Source organism: Megascapheus bottae, chromosome 8, assembly GCF_031878675.1.
Source record: "Megascapheus bottae isolate mThoBot1 chromosome 8, mThoBot2.hap1, whole genome shotgun sequence".
In the NCBI taxonomy this organism is placed as follows: Eukaryota; Metazoa; Chordata; class Mammalia; order Rodentia; family Geomyidae; genus Megascapheus; species Megascapheus bottae.
This window is the reverse complement of record NC_143516.1, coordinates 3,290,151-3,298,798: the sequence shown is the minus strand read 5'-3', so window position 1 is coordinate 3,298,798 and position 8,648 is coordinate 3,290,151. Positions and strand designations below refer to the sequence as shown.

General features: G+C 44.7%; 1 pseudogene; it reads right to left on the bottom strand.

The window, feature by feature from the left end:
* Window positions 1-1,364: 1,364 nt before the first annotated feature.
* Window positions 1,365-6,802, bottom strand: LOC150059444 (large ribosomal subunit protein uL30-like; annotated as a pseudogene).
* Between the last annotated feature and the right edge of the window lie 1,846 nt (window positions 6,803-8,648).

Sequence of the window (8,648 nt, the reverse complement as noted above, 5' to 3'; positions counted from 1 at the left end):
CAAGTTAAGATGTATGTGTCCACCCTACTCGTAACTCTTAGATTTGCTTGTCAGAAGCATCTTGGTGTCGAGCAGCTTGGTGCATTGAAACAGGCTGAGAAACCTTATAACTATACAGAACTTCTTAGAAATCAGTGTGCTTTGTCCACAGGCTACAAGGAATTCCCTATGCACTCTTTGCCAAATGGGGATTGTTCCTTGTGGTATTTCTAGTGATCCTTGGCATGGTAATTATTTATGGTTCATCGTAGGAAACACATCACAAACAGATTTTAGATTGTTGCCTCATGAATCTAGGGACATGTTGATTACGCTAATTTTATTTCTTGTGACTTGTAACGAGTTATTTCACCCAACAGCAATCCTGAGACTCAGCTGTCTGATACATCTATGTCCATAGGCAAATCCAATTTGGAATTCAGTTCGTTAGAATTTCAAAGTCATGTGACAAAAACTGAAATTAAGCCACTTGCTCAGCAGAGACATAAAACTGCTTTGCCAGGATGATTGCTTAGTGGCACGCCTGGCCTCTGGGAGGTGAGTGAGGATTCTTTCCTTCCTGCAAACTGTCCATGACCCAGAACCAGGGAACCAGGGAAGAATTATGCAGTGCGAAAGCTGTACGAACTATGTCCTTTCTTTGCAATAGTATATTCATGGCACCCTTTTGTTCAGATTTGCTAATGTATCTCCTGTTCTTGTAGAGAAAGAAGCTAAGTGTCTTGCATTATCATTTCAGAGGGGTCAGTTATAGTGAAGATGGCTTAACTTTATTGAAGAGTTCATTGCTTACACGGCCACCTTGAAGTGACTTCATTCCCTTACTGTTGCATCATGTTGACTTATCAGTGCTAAAAATACCTTGGGGGGTGGAGGGACTTTGGTCTAGTGGTAGACTGCTTCCCGGGTATGCACGAAGACCTGGTTTCGATTCCTTGGTACCACATACATAGAAAAAAGCCAGAAATGCTGCTGTGGCTCAAGTGGTAGAGCTCTACCCCTGAGAAAGCCCAAGGACAGTGCTTAGGCCTAGTTAAAGGCCCAGGACTGGCCAAAAAATAATACCTTGGCGGGGAAAGCCATTTATCTCTCACTTGATTGTAACTTGCTCAGGTAAAATGTCTCTCCGGGGCTCAGGCCTTCCAAGGGGCTTGTGTACTCTTATGATGGGTGCTGATGGCCCCGGTCCCAAATGCATTGCCAGTCCTAAGTTCTCACTACCCAGGGGTACAATACGATGAGATTTAACCACTGTCCATTAGTGCTTTGAACAAAGTTATTGGGGAATAGAAAATTGGTTTTGGGGTTTTTTGCCAGCATCCATGTTTAATAGACCCAGTTACAAAAGTAGCGTGGCAGACCCCTCAGCTCATCCTTCTAATAAGCCTATTGATCTGATCCTCCCTGTTGCCAACATCTCACCTTCTACAAAGTGGGTGGTCTTCTTCATGCCACCTCGTGGAGAAGATAACTTGTAGGGCCACAGGAAGTGATTTGCTTCCTTGAAACATTTTCCAACAGTATAGATCTCACGAGTCAGTCAGATCCTCCATGCAGATGATGCCATACTTACCAAGAGATCAAGTAATCAAAATGTTATCTATTAAGGCAATTCATTTCTTACTGAGTTTGCCATAACCACCCTTATAGATGAGCTCATTGACTGACTTCAGGTTTGGGTACCCCCATGTAATAGATGGTTTCGCAATACTCAGCCTATTAATCGGAGCCTTATCGAGCTTCACAAAGGTGCCATTGGAGATCTGGCGAAGGCGGAAGAAGCAGCAACACCTTACGGACTTTTGGACTCACACCATTGGTGCTCTGATGACAAATGCCAATTTAGTCTCTGCAGGTACATAGAAGTTGCCCACTTTTCTGGCCATTTGGACCTCAGTTCTGTACATTTACCTGTGTGATAATGCTTAGCTTTCTCTTGGATGAGCTTCCTCCTTACCTTTTGAAGCAGCTTTTGGGTACATTTCTTTCTCGGGTGCTTCATTTTCAGCTCAGTGAAATTCCTTCACTTTTTCTTAAGGGTTTCTGGCATAGTAGGAACTTCTCTTCAGCACCCTCCATGGTTCTAGCCAGAAAAGATAGAAGCTCTTTTAAAAGTATAGTCTTACCCTTTAATGTTAGCAGTCTACACTCTTGCTATACAACATTATTCTTTGCTAAAGTTGGTTTTGTTGTTGTTGATAGCCTTGGGATTGTTCTCAGACAACGGAATATATACAGAAGTAGCAGAGGCATTTTCCCTTCACTAGTATCTGTCAGCTTTTTCTGGTGTGCTTGAAAGACAAGTGCTCCATGATGGGTAAGTGAATCTGTGCAGGTGCCCCCCTGTCTTCAGAGCTGAACCTGAACTGAGTTGTAACTTGGAGTGAGACTTACCCCTGTTGTTAGTGTGGAAGCTAGTCATTGCTTGGCTGGAAGAGTCGGGAGGTGCAGCATTTCTTACTATACAGCCATGCTGACCTGGCTATCCCCCTTTCCCCGGCACTCCAAGAGCAAAAACTTGATCTGAGGACTTTGTTGTAAAAGCAACTTTTGTTAACCGTAAGAACTAGCAGCCTGTTGATTTTGGTGGAAAATGAGACAGCCAAAGATGATAGCCCTGGATTCAGATATGTGTGGCTGAAGTGCATGTGGAATCTTCTGCATGTTCAACCCCTGCACTCTATCCAGACATGAGTGAAGACAGCTTTCTCGTGGTGGTCTGCCTTCATCAAAATGAAGGTCTGTGTTGTCTGTGGAACCTGAGAACAACCGTCGTATGTTTTCCAAAACGGGTCTGGTGGGAAGCCACCATTACGGAAGATACACAGAATGTATCAGCCTCACTAGGTAAGAAAGTTCCAGCAGGTAGCTCTTTTTATACCAGGGAGCCTGGTGGTTGAGGACGTTGCTTATCCACATGCCTACCACCCCCCCCCCCTCATATCCCGGCATCCTGCATCTCTACTGCATTCCTGCCTTGTTTATCTCGCCTTTTGTCTATCTTGGTACTTGGTGACAGAATTCTTTCACTTAGCTTCCTTTATCAATTTATGTGAAAGCCGCACATGTGGTACGCAGATATTAGGATTTCAGTGAGTGTGGATGGTAATGGAGGGGGGTCCATAGATGGAGGCCATCAGGGTTACCAGTTCCCAGCCAGTGTTTTGGGTGTGTCACAGTGCATTCACACTGAATTAGAACTTTCTGCAACTCTGGAGGTGTTGCTTGATGTGAGTGCTATGTAATGTGGAGAGCCATCCAAACCACATAAAAGCCTAAAGTGTCGTTCACAATGTCACAGATTTACCTGGTAAATTCCCTCTTTACAATTCCTGATAGGTTTTGGTCATGAATTAATCTTTTTCTATCTAAATATAATTGTCTTAAGACAAAGGGTTTTGGTCTTCTTAGTACCTAGTATGAAAGTTCTTTTCATAAATCATTGTTCACTTTATATCTCAGAGCAGAGCATTTCATCAAGAGCTAGCCTCTGGAAAATCGTTCTACGCAACTACACACATTGCCAAGCAAGCTAGAGCACTGAAAACTCAGACAACCGAGTAGAATAAACTAGCCTCTCCTCCCTCACGTAATGTAATGTTAACATGAATCAAGATTTTCCCGAGATGCTTGGGTCAGCTGATGATCCCTGGCTACCATGAATCTCCTTTAGCAAGGACATGTTTTTGTCTTTTTTATTATTATTATTATTCCTTTAGTTGAGTTCCACTTGGTTTCAATGAAATAAATACCTTCCCCCTTAGTAACCTGATTTGGACTTGGGATTTAATTTGTCAAATTTTAGTTTACTTGGAGCTAGCAGTATTTGTGAGTTATGTGACCGTGTGTAGTTGATGAATAGCGTTCTCAGTTGGAAGGTGCTGCATTTTCTGCAGATAGGAAATTATTTCTACACAAGCCTTTCATTTGTACAAACACTTCATCAGGAAATTGAATGCCTAGATGTGTGTTTCTCCAAACCATGTAGAGGACCATCTTAACATCAGTTCCTGACATTAAAACAATGCCATACCCAAACAGAGCCTCATAGGATGTCTCTAGTTTATAAAATCCTGGAGTCAGTTACAGAAGTATTTACTAAGGAATCCGATGCTTCATTCTCTAAAGCAGTAACATAAAGCATAATGTTTCCGTGAGACCCTGCAAGGATGATGATGGCTTAAAGTGTATGTCGTCGTGGTAGTTAGACTTTGTCGTCACTCAGAAGCTCAGGAAAAAGAATAGATGCCAGGCCACACTGTCACACTTGGCCTTAGAGAGATTCCTTGCTCGATTTACAATTCTGCCAATGTTTTTTTGTGATCGTTTTCTCCTTTATATACAGGACAGGAAGGAAGTGCTCAAGTGTGCTGTCTTGAATTCTCCATTCCCAGGTTCCTTTATCTGGGCCCCTGTCATGTATTGGTATTGTGCTTTGGGGCAATATGGATATTTTTCCTACTAACTGTAAGGTCACTCCCATCTCCCTGCTTTTGAAGAATAAGGTACACACACACACACGCACACCCTACCAAGAAGTATGTGGTGCACATGGGCCACACACACACACACACACCCTACCATGAAGTATGTGGTGCACATGGGCCAAGAACACCTGAGAGTAGACCTTGGAGACTGAAGTTTTACTTGAGTGTTCAACCCATCTGTGTGCTTTGCTGCAGCTCTGCCTGGAGGCTAAAACTGCTGAGTGGTAGTGTTTCAACCCACAAGATAAACAGCATTTGTCTGGCCCAACAACGTCCTTCCTTCCAACACAATGTACTTAAGCTCGCTACACCAAGATAAGGAAATTAATAAATGTTTTCTCAAAAGAGTAAGAAAGTGTCTCCCAGTTATAAGCTGACATGTTAAAATGTTCTATAAATAGCTTTCTCAGAGGCTGTGGGCATATATAGGTCACTTGAGTTTATAGATACTTTCTGATAACTTTACACAGTTAAATATAAGGTCTAGCCTCAGATTTCTGATCTGTAAAATGGGTTTTTAAAAAATAAGTGAATGGATAAAAACCACTGAGCACCTATGGTACATAATCCACTCGGTGAGTATTTGTCCTTATTATTTCCTTCTACTTTCTGGGACTAAATGGAATGCATATCAGTTGAAGTTAGCTGGAAGACATGGATCTGTCCTGAAAGGACAAAACAGGCCTTCCTAACAAATGCATGCCCTGTGAGTGGCAGGGAAGGTTAATTTAAGATGTTGGACATGTTTTGGACATGACTGAAATAATTGATGCATTTTGAAATTAAGCTGGAGTTTTGAAATGTAGCTAAATTCCCATATCTGCAAAGGGCGTATAAGAGTGTATGCTTTGGAAGACACAGTTGTACAGTTTGCCCTACCCTGTGAATTCATATATTTCTACTTTATATATTGAGTATCACTCTGTGTGATCTGAACAAGTAAAAGAATCCTAGACATAACCCCAGCCCTGAGATTGGAAGCTTCTTCCTAGGTAGTTTTCCTCTTGTGTAAATCTACAGAGGGGACAGAACGGTGGAGACCCATACCAGATGCCATCCCAGTGCCTAGAGCCTCCAAGAACCAGCCATAAAAATGATGCCCAGACTTGCAAAGCATCCCAAGGAGCAGCCAACGTGGCCTGACGTGATCAGGGTTAAACGCCCCCTTTTCCTGACTTGCTGAAAGAAGCTTAGGAGCAAAGGAAGATTGGGGCTACCTGACCATCCCTGTGCAGTCAGCCTGTGAAGGTGAACCCTTAGTGGCCTCTTCAGAAGCTGCTGACAGCCCTGGATTCCATAGCTACATGGCTTCAGACTTGAAGGCAGCATCCCCTGGGAAGTGCACACCACACCACTTACCCTTTCCTTTATGTCAACATGTAGAGTAAACTCTCACTAGACTGCTCTGTGGTACAGATGTTGCTTCACTATTTCCATAGAGGCCAGGCCAGGGTACAGACAAAGCCAACAGCCTTTGAGAGCACTGTGAGCTTGGTACAGAGTTGATGATGCATGTGGCAGGACTTCTCACATGTTCCCCCAAGCAAGGAGACTAGCCCCTCTGAACAACTAGACTGAGAGTGCAGTAATAATGACGGTAATAGTCCCTGGCATTTTATACAGACCTGCTTTTGAGCAAAGATAGAAAAAAAATCGAGGGAAGGTGAAAGAACAGAAAACTAGGAAGTGGTGCTGTGGCTCAAGTGGTAGAGAGACAACCTTGAGCTGAAGAGCTCAGGGACAAAGCCCAGGCTCAGAGTTCAAGCCTCATGACCTCATGGTCCCAAGGGAGGTGGAGGAGCAGTTGAGAATGTGGATGCCATGGGCCAAGGGAGGGAGGAGCAAAATGAGGGAGTACGGGGCTGGCATCCAGGTTTTTCCAGTTACATCTTACATCTTTGCGTCTTTGTTTTTCTTTTAAGATACACTTTTCTATACCTAACACATGCTGTTAAGTATTTTTTTTTCTTAGAGATTTAAGATGTTTTTCAGAAAGAGCCTTGTAATTAGCATCATGAGAAAGCTCTGAGTTCCAGATTCTAAAGAAAGAGGAAGAGATAGACTCATGAACTGGAGACATGAATGGAAATTGTTGCGGTTATATTAGAGGTATGATAGGGGCCTCTAGTACAATAGTACAACTGGGTTGGGAGTAAAACTGAAAAATATCCTAATCTTGTCAGGCAATCATTCTGTAGAGCCTGCTAATTTTACTGAGGATGTTTAGGCAACTTCATGTTTGTGGTGCATGAAGTCACAAATGTTTGTCAAATGCAACGGCCTTTCCTTCTGGTCACCACATCAGGACCTCTCATACTTGTTGGCCAAGTCTGTACTCGAGGATGAGTCCAAGTCCTCCAGTGTGGTATGTCTGTCCTCACTGCACTGCAAATCACTAGAGGTTCCTTCTTCTGTTCTCCTTCACTCACTCAACAGAGTACTGCCTATTCATACCACACTGGCACTTAGGCCTGCTGGCCTGCCAGTGAGCACTAAATTAAGAGTTGTGGCTTTCAAGTGAGCACCTTCTGCCTCCTGTCTCAGTATACTCAGTTGCCACCCCGGCATCCAGTTTGCTCCAGCAGTAGAGACAGGTATATCCAACACTCACATGTTTCCCTCACTCAGTTTCCATTACCCATGAGCCTCTAAAAATATGGCTGGCTCAAGAAGGCATTGAAGCTGAATTATCATTTGTTTTGTCACAGAGGTTGCAAATGTATAATGAGATTTCAGAGTTAATGTTTTGTACCAAGCACTTAGGAGAGCCAGGATGAAATTGGCTCAGACTTCTGATGTGGTATTTTAATTAAAGATAGTTTCTAATCAAGGGTGGAGCAGGGACTGCTTAGAAAATGTCAGTTCATTGTCCAGTGCACTGGTGCAGAGACAGGCAGGGAGCCTCTGAGCAGTTCCTGTGACTGAAGCCATAGAGCATCCATTTCAGCTGAGGACCTGCTCTGTAGACGGAGGAGGAGCCGTGGGTCTGAGGTGTTGTGACCTTCTCAGACTCCAAGGGCGGGGCCCGTGGTGGTCCTGCATTGCATCACCCTGGTCCATACTGGATAGACCCCTTTGGAAATCACCGCAGGCTGGTGACCCCGCCCAGCTCTGCATCCCGTCAGCTGGGCTGTGCTCTCCTTGTTGTTACTTAATCCAAAGTGCAATAGCAGGAGTGAGATGACACACACACATCCGTTCATCTTGCTTGTGATCCTGTGGCTTCCAAGCTCGCCATCTCTCAGTCTCTTTCTGGTGGAGAAGAGAGTAGCTTTGAATAGTAACATTGGATTGTACGGCCTTGGTGTTTGCTGGAAACCCATGATTTCAGACTTCAGGTGAAAAGACCTGTTTGCTCACACATATTTTCCTGCTTCCTTTGTGTTAGTCTTAGGGAGTCAGCCTTCTTTAAAGACTATGTGATAGCTCTGAGGCTCAGTGGAGGACACTACTAAGGAACTGGAGGTCTGCTCTCTCATGGCCGTTTCCTCCCCTCGTTGACTTGAACACCACCCCATCGGCCTCCCTACTTCTAGGCTGGCCGATTTTGTGGACCTGGGTCTTGGAGATCAGATTGGACTCATCTGTGGATGAAGCCCTAGGTGTACACGTTTGGTTTCGCGCATTGCAGGTGAGCAGTGCCAGGAGGCAGGATGTGGGTAGCCAGGACCAGAAGCCTCTCAGGATTTGGGAGGTGGTGTGCTGTCTTGGTCTCCAGGGTAGACATTTCTTACCTCTCTCACAGCCTTCTTTCAACACAGCCTACTGCACGTGGAAATCATGTCGACATGTTTTCAACCCTTTACTGGCTTCTTGTTGCCCGTGGCACTTGTAAGTGGGGTGCCTGTTGCAGACCCGCTCCTCTCACGCGGTCCTGGGCAGGCTTTGGTGTGATAGAGCCAAGCTTTGTCCCAGCCCATTGGAGTAGTCTCCGTTTGGCGGAGCTGTACCACACAGTGGGTTTGGGGGCCTTAGACTGTGGAGTGGGAGTCTGGGCAGGTAAGTGTGCAGGTGTGACCTACAGTGAGGTCAGAGGGCCTGGCTGCTTCTGGATGTTGAGGACGGAGGAAAGCATACCACTAAATCTTGCTACCGGTGCTTCACAACCAGCCATGCTCTGCTCATCTTACTGTATGGCTGGCAGTTTGTCCTCTTTCAGGG